A 15476-nucleotide genomic window follows, 5' to 3' on the forward strand; every position below is an offset into this window, starting at 1 on the left:
GTGATCTGCACAAAAATACTCTTAACTCACTGAAATCTTGACTGATTTACAAACGGTTTGGTTTATTATAAACATGATTAGCATGGCTATGATACAGGATGCTTGGACATGTTGAAATTGCAGCTTTTCTTTGTGTATGTGGTTGTATTTATTAGCTGGCTAATAACAAGAGGCTGTGAGTGAGACCTAGTTTTACAAAGTTCACCCAGCAACTTTCCACCAGTGGGAGAGGCAGAACTGCTCTTTCTTTCAACACAACTTAAGTTACACATGATTTCTTCCAAGTGGTTTGGCTTGTTAAAAACATCTTGCATTATGATACAGGAATTTGCTGGCTTTGTGTTTACAGAAGTACCTGACTATGCCGGACTTTTGTGGAGCCTACGGATGCTCCAATCACCGCAGTCTGGAAACAAGAACCCGTGGGATCACCTTTCACGTGTAAGATATGACAATATTATGACTAAAATTAGGATAATCGTTAATTACTTAGTGGATGTATGTACATTACAAGTCCTGCTACACAGGATCAGTGGGGCTATGTGAGATAATAGTATTGCAAGATTGTTGTTGACCCAGCCTCTTTAGAATATGTTGTTACCATTTCTTTACACAATTATTTAATGTTTCTATTGGACACCTTTTTTATTACTCTTAGTGTGGTTGTCTTATTCTTAAAGTAGGCTATACATACATGCATAAATACCAAAAATATGATAATTTCGGTGTGTATTTTTGTCCTACCCTTAATGTTAAAGGAAAGAAGGGAGGAACATGTTGACAATAATTTATATATCTGGCTACCTTTCTCATGTTTTTACGGTTTCCCAAAACCGGAGAGAGGAGGAGGCAGTGGGAACTCGCCCAAAGAAGGGACGGTTTTGTTTCCTGTGACAGGACACTGCTCTGCAGTGAGCACTTCAGGAGTGAGGAATTTGACCGGACAGGAGACGAAGCACTATGTTCCCCACATATGTTTATGTTTGCTCAGTCTAATAAACCCATAACATGGTTGTGAAAGAATACCAAAGCTGAGGCTGGACGGTGATTGATTGTTGGTGTGCCATGTGTTCTTCTTAATAATAATAATAATACATTTATTTTGGAGGGCCGCCTTTCATAACACCCAAGGACACATAGGATAGTTTATGTTTAAATTGTTCCCTATATTGCATAGGGGCAATATAGGGAACAATTTAAACAGTGGATTTTGTGATATATCAGCCTGGGTGAGACAAGACAAACTACAGAAGGACACAAAAGGACACATGGTACAGTTTATATTATTCTTGGTCTTTTTTCAATAACATATTTCAAAGGTTCTGGATTTGTTTACAAATCTAGAAACTAAATACAAAACTAGGATGATATGAAGATCTCATGTCAAAAATAATTGTGATAAATTAGACAGAACTGGCCTGTCTGTGAGCACATTTTATGTTGGTTTGGTTCTTCTGATAAAGGTGTGAATATCTAAATAATATACCAACATATGCTATTGTCATTAGTTGTGTCCCTGTTCTTCAAGCTAAGGCATTGCTAAATTAACAACTCTTGGCCTACAGAGTGGTAACATGAGACCGATTTTTATATATAAAATATAAATGTATTTTAATTTTATAATTTATTTTAAATATTAACAATATAATAAAATAAATGGAAATATATACACCGGCAAATATTTAATATAAATACCGTGTGTGTGTGTGTGTGTGTGTGTGTGTGTGTGTGTGTGTGTGTGTGTGTGTGTGTGTGTGTGTGTGTGTGTGTGTGTGTGTGTGTGTGTGTGTGTGGTGTGTGTGTGTGTGTGTGTATAGCATAGCTATTGCTTTATCTGATTAATGTTATTTTCATATGAAAGTCCATGATTATAAGTATGCAGTATCATAACTACATCTTTGATGTTTATAAAAAACCAAACCGTTTGAAAATTGGTTGAAAATTGAGCAATCTATGGTTATTTAAATAGTAAACCATAATGTTATGAATGAGAGAACTGCCTGTAGCAAGATGGCGGCCAAGTGGCAACGTCGGTCTCCATTGGCCAGCAGCGCGGGTGAGTCATCTAGTGTTTATATATATCAATGGGTACACGATGGTACACGACACGCCCACCTGACACGGTACTACGGTGGCTGAGAAGGGTCTAGCTGCGGCCGCGGACAGTGGAGGTTGAACCAAGCCCCAGGAGTGCGCCGGAGTCTTGTGGCCAAACGGCGGTACTACACTTCCTTTGTGGTCTCTAACTCGTTGGATAATTTTTTTTTTAAATAAACTACCCAGAACGTTCCCGGGTAGCAGTTCTCTTCCCTCCCTTCAATCTAACCCTTCCCTTCCCCCCATCCTAACCCTAACCACTCCCTACCTTTTTACCTAATCCTAATCTTCCTTCCTACCTCCTAAACCTAAACCCCAAAACCTCTCCTACTGTAAGAAATTAAAATCAATGTTTATACTACATGGGCTGTATGATGTAAATCTCGTCAATTCGCTTTTAACGGTGGTGCCTCTCAGCCACCGTATGAATCTAACCCTTCCCTTCCCCCCATCCTAACCCTAACCACTCCCTACCTTTTTACCTAATCCTAATCTTCCTTCCTCCCTCCTAAACCTAAACCCCATACCTCTCCTACTGTAAGAAATTTAAATCAATGTTTATACTACATGGGCTGTATGATGTAAATCTCGTCAATTCCCTTTTAACGGTGGTGCCTCTCAGCCACCGTAGTGTCGTGTCAGGTGGGCGTGTCGTGTACCATCGTGTACCGCCGTGTACTGGCCGCGGCCGCAGCTAGACCATATTGAACACATCTAGTACCTACACCGGGAAGCCAATACGGAAGTGCCACACACTGCAGTTCATATATTGAACGATAGGCGATGGCTGCAGAAAGGAGCAATTTCCATAGACCCCCATGTTAAAATGCCCAACTTTACAGCAGAAAAAAACATGTTTCTACCCCTGGCTCCATACATTTTTATTATCGATATAGTTAGATTCCACCTTCATGATTATGGATCAGTGAGTGAATTGTTTTCTAACACGACCCTTTTATTTATATTAGGTCTTAAAGTGTTTGCATTAATTAGGGCGTGGTCACATTGATGGACACGTACATGCCTCACTGTCAGCTAACAGCAACTTGTCCACTCTGCTAGGCAACAACCATAGAGGCTACAACGTTAGTTAGTCGTAGTTACTGTACTTGACCCTTTAGCTTTAGCCGTGTTCGTGGTGATATACCAGACAATTAAGATGTCGTGCTGTGCGCTTGAATGTACTAACAGAACTTCCAAGAAGTCTACTCTCAGCTTTTTTCGGTGAGTAAAATGATAATATTATACATGTTAACCCCGTTAGCAGATGTTTGTGTGCTTGTTAGCTTAGCTTGTTATGTAGCTTATTAGCCAGCTAAGGACGTAACCCTTTATACATGTGTATATATATATATATATATATATACAGTTTAGTTTATCATTCAGCCTTGGGTAAGACTTTTATAGTATATGGCTATGACGCTCATAATGCTAAATGGGAGCAAATGTTAAAAGGGGACCCAATTATCCCAGTGGTGGCCGCCGGAGTCCGCCGCCGAAGCTAACCGGAGCCGTAGCTAGCCCTTTGCGGCTCCGTTAGCTTCGGCCAGCGGCGGAGCCCGGCGTTATAACTGGAGATCAAGGAATGCAGCGAAACGCGGACTTGGTTCGCCTGCAGCCCGCTATAGTATTAGCTAAAGAAATGATGTTGAACAAGGCTTATTAAGCTGAACATCGCCACAATTGTTCTGCTATGTATCGGTACTTATTTTTATTTTATTAACGTGTGAATGAAAAGCATTAAGAATAACAACAAATAGCTATTTATCTTGCATATTGTCTCGTTTGATTATGAATGTAACGTTTATATAGTGGAACTTCACTGTTTTATCAAAACCAAAGTGCCACGCAGTAACTTGGTAGGCTCATGCATGTATTTCAGCAGGAAATGTGCAACCTAGATTACATTTACCAACACAGACTATATAGAAATATTTGTAAAAGTTGTTCATGCGTTATTAAGTGAATATGGCATTAACCCTCCTGTTGTCTTTGGGTCGGTTTTCATGTATTTTTGAATAAAGGTTTCCTTTAGGTCAGGGGTCGGCAACAGGCGGACAGCGGTCCGGATCCGGACCCAGGCGCCGACCTATACGGACCCGGAGCTATAATCAATACATTAATAGGGGATTTGTCGGCGCCTCCCGCTTTTTTAACGCTGATTTGGGTGACTTGTGTAATTCGTGGAGAACCGAAGAGTTTTCGTTTTGGGGGGTGGGGGGGAGGGAGTCAGTCCGACAGACGGACAACTTCTCACTTCAAAAAAGAAGAAGAAATCTAGACCGCAAAAATAATTAAACAAGCGAATACCTGTTTTTCCTGGCCAAGGACAGGTTCATGAACACAACACGAGCATAACGTGTCTTCACGTGGTATATGTCTCGTCTGAAAGGAGTGCTGAGCACCGGAACGCCGCTCCAGCCCTTAAAATATTGCAATACCCATAAGGAGCCGTACACATGCCGCAGTGTTTGCGTGGCTGTGTCTTTAGTTGTAAGCACAGTGGCGATCTGTTGTTATTAGCATCTGGTTAGCTAGCTATGCTAACGAATTTAAAGAGCTTTTCTACAACCAGGTGGAAGAGAGCTCTCTCCTGAGAGGCTCAAATAACCTCAGCTCAGTGAGGTTAAGGCACACCTTGATATGATCATTATAGTTATTAATGAGACTAAATTAAAAACAGGTATAAAATACTATACGACAGCAACAAAAAAGTTGTTAAAAATAACAAGAATAGAGTTTAAAAGGGGAGTGATTTGTAAAATATCCAAAAAGGAAAATATGCTACAGTTCTGTTTCATCTGGGTGTTGAGAGATGTATCCATAGATCTCTTAATGTTGCTCTCAAAGTGCACCACATTGATGCATTTAACTTCAATATTTAAACATTACACATATCCACAGTATTTAAGTAATGTTAATTGACAATAAATATTGTTGTTTTTGAATTGTACTTTCTTTATTTGATTGGCAGTCAGCTGTTGATTACATGCAGACGTTGATAAAGCTACAGGTCACTTCAATATATATCACACTAATTCATGAAGCAACTTAGACATTTTGATGTTCCGGACCTTTGCATGGGGACATTTCTCTAACTGGACCTCGTTGAATTTTAGTTGAAGACCCCTGCTTTAGGTGATCCAGACAGGCTGGACCAGTGGGTGCTGAACATCCGGAGGAATAAATGGACCCCCAACGTTTCTTCTCGCCTGTGCAGTGAACACTTTGAGAGTCATCCCTTCAGCACGGACTCATGGGTACAGATCCTTTTTTTTTTTTTTTTTTAATAACTTGGTTCCATTTGTGAGTGTAAATTGTTGTTACTAATTAAATACATGTTATACATCATACAATGCTAAATAATTGTTATGGCACAGCTTGCACATCAGTGATGACGAGTAATGTTCTTTTGATTAAAGGCCAAATTAAGATTTAGCCAGTTAAGTAAAGAAACATAGAAATCGATTTTTTTGCAAACCATCACATTTCTCTTCAATTTATGCAAAGACTCTTTATCATAGATAGAGAATTGCCATTTCCCCCCACATACTCTATGTTAAAAACAGATGAATTATATTACCTTTTTTTACATTATTTTAATAGCAACATTCATTCATCTGTTGTCATCTTATAACTTATTTATCTTAACAGCTATCACTGTAAAAAAAAAAAATGATTTAATTTAATTTTACTATACAATATTTATCTTTACATTCTGTTCTTGCATATGTCTTATTATATTTACGTGTATATAGATTTCTGCCTGCACTCATTTATTATTCTTAATTTAATTTTGAATTTATTTTATTGTTTTATGTCTTATATAACTATGTTGCATTGTTGGAGGAGCTCGGGACAGATGATTTTCATTGCCATTCCTACACTGTAGCCTATGTGCTATGACATAAATCTGAATATTGGAAACACGTAATTGTTGAATGGATTAACTGCATAGTTAACATGTTGGCCCTCTATTGTATTTTATAATGCACTCTTACATTTAAAACAACATTATTCAAAAGAAAGTTGAATATCTACAGACCTCAAAAAGTTATTTAATGTGTTTTTGTTTATTATTTTTATTAGGGAAGGAGATGCCTGAAAAACACTGCAGTGCCCACTATTTTCTATTTCACCAAAGAACAACAGCCTAGAAGGAAAAGCAGGTGAGTAGCAATGACGAGGTAAGTGACAGTCCTAGTTCGACTGTTGACAGCAAGGAGGAGGAGGTTGCAGATGTAGACCATGGTAGTGGTGAAAACAGTCTTGCTGCTGATCAGAGCAATATCATTATGATACAAGGCACACCTGAAGAAGCCTTTGTTGTTCCACATGTGGAGCGTAATGACATTCCAACAGCCAATGCTTGTGAGGATGTTGGTTTGGGTAGCAGCAGCCAACAAACAAAACAAATTGGAAAACAGGCAGACTCCGCCTCTGTTCACTCTTACACTTGGGCTTTAAACTAAGACGGCTCATACTGAATAGTTTGTGCACACATTTGTAACATGTGATCTTTCTTTCATGTAGGACGCTTGAGGGAAGTTGCAACGCCTCGGCCAATGGGATGTCTTCTCCACGTGAAAGAGATTGAAGGCATCATTTATAACTTGAGACAATTATGACTTGTATTGGCTTAGGCAGTAATGGATTACATCGAACACGAATCAAGATCGTATAGAAAAAAATGAAAGTGTAATCCTTAGTTACATAGGAAAAGATGTAATCGGATTAGTTTGACTTTTCTAATAATAGGGAAACTCAGGAATACAATCTTATTCAAAACCTAAAAAGAGCATATATATGTAAAATGATCAAATGGTATCTCTTCTCTGGAAGCCGTACTGTTCTGTAGGCTAATACTTTCATTGTGAATCTATACACCTACTGCCTGAATCTGCTTTATGGTATTAAATTATACATTTAAGTAAAAAAATCATATTAATATTTCTTCGCATTGCATTTGATATTGAGGTAATCCAAAAGAAAAAGAAAGTTATCACGTTACATTACTTTTATATCTTGATACTCACATGAAGTTACTGGTTGTGTTTTTGGCAAGTAGCCCTCCCAAGCCTGTGCATAAGTTATATCATTTTAATTACTGATACAGGTGTTGCACATCTTTAATTTATTCTCTAGTGTACTTAAGTCATACAATGATTCAAAACCTTTACTTTTCATAAAATGCAAGATGTAACTTTCAATGTGTGTTTATCACATTTTCAATGTAAATAGATCTGATTAAATAAAGAGTAAAAGCACAATCTTAAATGTTGACATTTATCATTTTCCTATGCTTATTGTTAATGTAGTGGTGTTATAAACAAAATGTTGTCCTAAAGGAAATTAAGATGTTTTTTATTTGTTGACAAAAGATGTAAAGTTGATGCTCACAACATGTGGGAACATTTATGGAGAAAAATGTTTCTATTGTAAAACAAATATTTATCTGCATACTGAACAATTTAGAAACTCTCTAAAACGTATTATCTTCTGTGACGTTGCGACCCTGTAGGGACTGTGGGTATTGCACTTCATAATTACATTCTATGGTATGCTTATGACATTGATGCCAACATACATGGGACTAGGGGAGACCTTCCTGTTGTTTGCATTGTCACTGTTACGTTCCCTTGTAGATCTAGGGGTACCAAGGGAAGTAGCGACACACAAGATAGCCGGACGAGAGAAAAAGGAGAGGAAACTGAATGCTGAAGGAGTTTAAGTGAGGTTTTAATTGGTAAATAAGTAAGGCGGCTCACCAGCCAAATTACAAAACAAACTTACAATAAACAGCACACAACTATGCTGGGTCTCACACAGAGACATGCTGCACACATGCAGCCAGACGAGAAGGAGAGAAAAGAGGGCCCCTCACTGCCGTCCTCCTCCGGTCCTATATGGAAGCCCTGATTGCCAATTAGGATCACCTGGGGAGAGGCTGCACCTAGGGACAATCAGAGGGAGAGAGAGGAAAACACACGACCACACACACACTACGGCACGTAACAGTCATGATAAATGACAGCGTAGTATTCATTGTCAAGATTTTGTGTTTTTAAACTTGGGACTCTTTTCAGACGGCTCCGGCTTGGGAAAAGATTTGAGCCTTAATGTGTAATGTTTTCTGTATTGTATGGTAAGCTTATCCTTTCATTTGATAGTCCCATTTGGATGTGATAGCTAACATTTTCAGTAAGCAGTAGACAAAAGAAGTGAAATTATGAATGTAATTTTTTTTCAATATTTACATAAATACATAATTATTTTAACAAATAAAATAACAAAAAGCATCATAACAAATACAAAATAAAAGGTTTGACAGACAGCCATGCCCAGCATGGGCCTGGAGAGCGACAGAGTCCATTGGGAGAAGAGGGGGGGTGGGATGTGGGGAAGAGGAAGAGCAGCCATGTTAACAGTGTTATGGCTACAGATGTAATGTCTAACTCAACATTAGCCATGACAGTCTGGGCTTAGCAAGGGCCTTAGAATACATACTCTAAAGGCCAAATCCAAAGACAGTGATACTGACATTTTAGCAGTTCACAGTCTTTGGAGGTGGTCTTTCAGGCAATTGGCTAGTGACTTTAAAAAAATATCATTTCCCCTAGGGGTGAAATGAACTCCATCTCGCAAAAACAGCCCAGGACTGTCATGTCTAATGTTGGAGTGGTCAACAATGGCACCATTTAGGCTATGAACAAAAGTAGCCATAACACTGTTAACAAACTTCCGGGCCTTGTCCATTTTGACAGGATTTGCACCAGCCCTCCACCGGCGCCTCTGGTTCATCTGGGAGAGCATGATCTTCATGCCAGGGTGCCGATGGTGAAGCTGGTCCAGGTCCTCCTTCATCTGGTTCAGCAACTGAACACTGGGCACATCCCCCAAGTCATTGCCGCCACAGTGGATGAGGAGGACATCCGGGACTGCTCTTCCTCGCAGGGAGTAGGAAAAGAAAGGGAGGACACCTCTCCAGCGCAGTCCACCCCAACCGAACCAGCACACCCTCAGGTCGAGGCCAAGGTTGATGCTGATGGTCTCTGTAGCTCTCTGGGCTCCACGCCGGACATAGCTGTCTCCGATTATCCATACAGTCACTATGGGAGGAAAATAAATGAGAGCAACAAATGCTTCAGATCATGAGGAATATCAAATTAAGTATAAAGGGTTGCTCATTTTGTTCCTTTGACAATAACATGCAAAATAACTATGAAATCACACCTGTATGGTTAAAAGTAACAAGAGAGAAAAACCGATTAACAGCACACAGTTTATATATATTTATATACTGTGTGCTGTTTATCTACAATTGTGCACACATGTATATACATATATGTATAGTATGTTTGTGTGTAATGTCAACCATCTGAAGTCATGTAAAGTAAGCCAGGACCATCAATTTACAGGTTGTGCAGTTTGGCGTGGAGGAGGTTGCAATCTTCTTATTTCTTAAAGGTCCCATGTCATGGCCATTTCCACTGATCATAATTCCATTGTAGAGGTCTACTAGAATAGATTTATACTGTGCAATTTTCCAAACTCACATTGTTTCGCATACAGCATCTCTGTAAAGTATGTGTATTCACTCTCTCCACTAAACGGCTCGTTGCAGCTCCCCCCCTCCTCCCAGTGTTCTCCGATTGGTCGGGACGTTGTGAATCGCGCTAAGCTCCGTGGAGGTGTGATTTCCTTGTTTAGCGATACACAGCTGAGCACACACAAAGTCACAGCCGAAGTAAAAACAATAAGTGTGGCTTGATATTGAGTAAGAAAAAGGTTGGTAAACGCTGTGAGAATGGGTCTGCAGAGAGAATTTCGCCGCGATCCCAACTGTCTGTTATCAGCCTGCAGCCAGGGAGGAGAAATCAGCAGAGCTGCATGCACTGAGTGTGTGAGGAAGTCCGTGGATTGGTCAATTTGGACCAATCCACGGGGGCTTAACGTAACGGCTCCGCGGACGTAACGTAACGGCTCCACGAATTGGTCCATTTCGTTCCGGGGACGACATGACATCATGATGTACCCGGAAGAATCAAATGGACAGTGACGTATCTCCAACGAGGCGTTTTGGAGAGGTATTTTCTGTTTTAGAGTTTTACTCCCTACAGGGTGTACTTTGAGGGTTTTGACTCTGCAGACCGTTTACATGCATAAAAACCGGGACGGGCAATAACCGGAAAAGCATGACATGTCACCTTTAATGCTGAAAGAAATAAAAATGGTTTAATCAATATAAAAGCACCTTTCTTTTTCTACAGTCATATTTCATTAATTACATTTAATTAACGCAACACTGGCCATATCTCTGCTAGTTTACAAAGTTTAGTTAAATGACATTTATATTTGAAAAACGGTGAAGCACTTAAAAAACAATTGTATAGTGTAGGTTCAAGAACATTTAAATCAAAAGGACAAGTTTTGTAAAGTTACAGGGTATCTTACCTTCAGAATATGCCGGGAACGAGGAGCAGTGACCGCAAGCTGGGTTGTTAGCATAGACTGTGTTGTTAGCATAGGTTGTTAGCTTAATACTGAGAGCATGTTAGCTTAGCTTCTTAGCCTGAGCTAGGTCTGGAACGTCACGCTCGGTGGCAGCAGGTCCCGCCTCAGCACCGCCTCAGCACCGCCTCTTTGCCCTTATTTGGAGAAGGCGGGAGTTAGACTCTGACATCACTGTCGAGCCGTTAGTGGCCGACTCCGCCTACTAAGGGCTTCACGGCAACTCTGCAGAATCCTATGGGTGACGTCACGGACCCTACGTCCATTTATATATACAGTCTATGCACCCACACCGCAGTATTTTTTCTTTTTTTTTACCCAAAAATATATATTGTATATTATCAGGGCTATTAATACTTTTATCGGGTTTATCGGGATGACGTCATAATTCCTAATATCGGACCGATAATTATCGACCCGATAATTATCGTGCACCACTAATACAGAGTGCTATGTGTACCATGTTGTTGGTTGGCATAATACATTGGACCTTGAAGCAAGCTAAAAACGTCTCTGTTTCCTTGTCTAATATTTCCCGCAAATTAGGGGTTCAACATCTCTACTTTAAAGAGTCCTCTCCTGCTGATGTTCAGGTGTATATCAGTATGTAGTGTCTCTACTTTAAAGAGTCCTCTCCTGCTGATGTTCAGGTGTATATCAGTGTGTAGAGTCTCTACTTTAAAGAGTCCTCTCCTGCTGATGTTCAGGTGTATATCAGTATGTAGTTCCTCTACTTTAAAGAGTCCTCTCCGGCTGATGTTCAGGTGGTGTATATCAGTATGTCGTGTCTCTACTTTAAAGAGTCCTCTCCTGCTGATGTTCAGGTGTATATCAGTATGTAGTGTCTATACTTTAAAGAGTCCTCTCCTGCTGATGTTCAGGTGTATATCAGTATGTAGTGTCTCTACTTTAAAGAGTCCTCTCCTGCTGATGTTCAGGTGTATATCAGTATGTAGTGTCTCTACTTTAAAGAGTCCTCTCCTGCTGATGTTCAGGTGTATATCAGTATGTAGTGTCTCTACTTTAAAGAGTCCTCTCCTGCTGATGTTCAGGTGTATATCAGTATATAGTGTCTCTACTTTAAAGAGTCCTCTCCTGCTGATGTTCAGGTGTATATCAGTATGTCGTGTCTCTACTTTAAAGAGTCCTCTCCTGCTGATGTTCAGGAGTATATCAGTACTATGTAGTGTCTTTACCTTAAAGAGTCCTCTCCTGCTGATGTTCAGGTGTATATCAGTATGTAGTGTCTCTACTTTAAAGAGTCCTCTCCTGCTAATGTTCAGAATAAATATATTACACACAGGAAAGGGACATCCCAAAAGGCATGATTGGACCTGTTTAATATTCTAATATAAAAATGATTATTTAACAAACTCAACCTTCCCTTATGTGCTGAAATCACTGCACAATATTAGCTTTGGGTTTAAATCATATAGTAAGGAATAAGTTGCATAAGTGTGTTGAACACTCTCGTCCAACATTGAATAAATGCTTTGTTATTGCCAGAGTAAACCAGGCTATTTAATTTAATTTAAATGTGCAACCTCTTTTTGTGACAGATCTTTTGCATGAAATTATAATTCTTCTGATTGATATTTCCTATTGACAGCTAGTTTCTATGTGAACATTATGAGATGGACAGCCAGCTAACAAGCTTTTTATACAAATATTTCAGATCAAAGCTAATCCAGTGGGGCTCCTGAAAGGGGGCAAGGGACACTATGCTCCCAAATATTAAGCCTTGACCCCATCTTAAAATTGATATAATCAAAAAATGATCTGCATTGTCGGTAGGGTTGGGTATCGTTTGAATTTCCACGATTCTGATTCCAATTCCACTTTTCGATTCCTCTTCTTAACGGTTCTCAATTCCGATTCTTTGAGGGGCAGGGTAAAAAAATGATACATGCTTCTTCCACCAAAAAATTACATTTATTCGAGAAACTTTTACTAATGTTAGTTTACAGTAATATTCACATTAATCAGTCTGTTTATATTCACTGCTATGTAACTGTAACCTGAGAACCACTGAAGCTACAACAGTCCAACTTTTAAAGGAAACCCCCCCCCATTTAAAAACAGTTCTTGTTGAGAAAAACAAGCATATCTGCCTTCTCAGGCATACCGGGAAGAAATGTTTGAACATTTTAAAGTAAAATGCTTCAATCTGGTGCACTTTAAGCAGAATTACTAGAGACTAGATCTAGGGGGTACAACTCTAAACACCCAACCAATAACCTACCATAGCCATTAGCCAATAACAAATACATGTAACGTATCATATCCAGAGATGGGGTCGTTACTAAAAAAAAGTTATATATTACATATTACATATTACTTTAAAAAAAAGTTATATATTACACTACTTCGTTACTCTCTACATAAAGTAACTCGTTACTTTACTCGTTACTTTAGTCGCAGGGCCGGCCCGCCCCTCCCTGCAGGTAGATCACGCAGACTGCTAAAGTTTCAAATGTTCTCTTTAGTTCAGTTTCCATTGTCGCATAAGACTGATCCAGATCCTGAATGTTTTCCTATCTGACCGTGGCTGTCCTCTGTCTCCTGCTATCCGTATATTTTGCGCAGTCTATCTCTGCTCACGCTGTTGCGTCGGTGTGTTCTCCTGCGTGTTGGCCATGTGTTGCACTGGAACCAGACACCGCAGACTTCAGCCGAGCACCTACGAACTGCGTGAGTGGCAATAACTCTACTTACCAGCAGGCGGCGGTAGTGTGTATTCGTCATTCAAAACAGGCAACAACCGGAAAACAGATCAGAAGAACAGAATACGTGATATAAACAAACAACAAATAGCTGTGCGTTAGCTTCACCTTAGCATGTGTTCTTTGCAGGTGTTTGTTGAGGTTTGATTATGACTGATTTTAGTAAGTAACGAAGTAACGCGTGTCGGGGCAATGTTAGTAACTGTAGTGTGATCAGTGGCGTTTCTATATGTACAAAAGTGGTGGGGCACAACAAACTCAGATGTCTATATATAAGCTTCTGCAGAGAGGTTCATGGCTGGTGAGGCACTGGCACTGACTCTTCAGGTTTACAAATATATTAAATCAAAATATAATATTATTTTCAAAAGCTTTTTTGTCTGATGCTTCAATTAATTTTAAACAGACATTTCAACAGAAGGATACCCAAAAAAAAATGTAATTTTATCATTTAAATATTGAATTGTTCTCTCTTAGTAAGATCCCATTTTCAATAAAATTGCAGTCTTACCTTGACTTGAAGATTAAGTGCATTTGCCTATCCTTCTGGACAAAAATCTCTATTACTTTTTTGTAAAAGTCCTCCTTATCTTCTTGTAGTTTCAAACGTCATAAATCTAATCTAATCAATAGATTTTTGATTCGAAAATGATAAAAGTAGGGTAGACATGTGGATATTATCCGGCTGAACAAAACGTACATTTATCTAAACAGCTACGTTTCCCACAGATCTTATTTTGAGCTATTTTCTAAAATCCTATGGAGAAATCTCGTTGCTTTTTTGTGGAGGGAAGCCATGCGCAGTTTACTTCCGGGTTTTAGGACTCCTCACTGCAGCTCTCTCGTCTCCTCTTCACACACCACACTTTTCGCGGCACACGTACTTACAGCAATCACTCTGAATTATGTGAGAGACGTATGGTGGGGATGGCAGCACTTTGCCCCTATGGTCATTATTTTTGCAACACACAATAAATAGGAAATACTCTGAGCATGCGCAGTGTAGTTTTGCAGTCACCGTTCACTGAGACCAGGGGTGGGGAACCTCCGGCCCCCGGGCCGTATACGGCCCGCGAGACAATTTGGTACGGCCCTCGAGGTAATTTATAAACGAAGAAAATAAATCTAGACCGCAAACAAATTAAACAAGCGAGTGCCTGTTTTTCCTGGCCAAGGTCAGGGTCCTTGAACACAACACAAGCCTAACGTGTATATGTCTCCTCTGGGGTGCAGTTATGGCGGAGAGCACCGGAACGTCGCTCCGGGACTTCCAAAAATTGCAGTACCCATAAGGAGCCGTACACATGCCGCAGTTGTTGCGTTGCTGTGTCTTTAGTTGTAAACCCAGTGGCGATCTGTTCATCTGTCATACTGATCATACAGTCAATTACTTTGTTGTTATTAGCATCTGGTTAGCTAGCTATGCTAACACATATGAGAAGCTTTTTCTACAACCAGTCAGGCACATCTTTATATGATCATTATATATAGTTATTTAAAAATAAGAGAATAAAGTAAACATGTATAAATATTATATGACAGTAAAAAAAAAGTTGTTATTAATAAACAAGAATACAGTTTGAAAGGGGAGTGATTTGTAAAATATCCATAAAGAAAAATAAAATCTTCTTACAGTTCTGTTTCATATGGATGTTGAGAGATGTATCCATAGATCTCCTAATGTTGCTCTCAAAGTGCACCAGATTGATGCTTTTAAAAAAAAATCTTATCAGACCCCCCCACACTCATGTTCACATGGATAGGAAACTACATTTGCACACATGTTGTGTCCAATATCTTTCTGTTTTTGGTGGTCATGCCACAACCGTGCACGTGCCGTGCATGCATGTGTGAGTCATGGTAAAATATCTGGATTAAGAGGTTACTTTTTCTTTGCACAGCATGAAAGAAAGGCCAAATGAATGGGCTGTGATTTTAGTATTTTTAGGAGGTCAATCATTTGTACGGCCCTTGGAGGAAGTTGGGAACATGTAAATGGCCCTTGAGAGGAAAAAGGTTCCCCACCCCTGACTTAGACAGTCAGAGGGAGGGGCAGGATCAGGTTTTGTCCCACATGGCTCTAAACAGCTCAATAGGCACACACTGTAGACACTAATTAGAAGAACACATACTAAAACAGCAATG

Source organism: Pseudochaenichthys georgianus, chromosome 9 (assembly GCF_902827115.2).
Source record: "Pseudochaenichthys georgianus chromosome 9, fPseGeo1.2, whole genome shotgun sequence".
Classification (NCBI taxonomy): Eukaryota; Metazoa; Chordata; class Actinopteri; order Perciformes; family Channichthyidae; genus Pseudochaenichthys; species Pseudochaenichthys georgianus.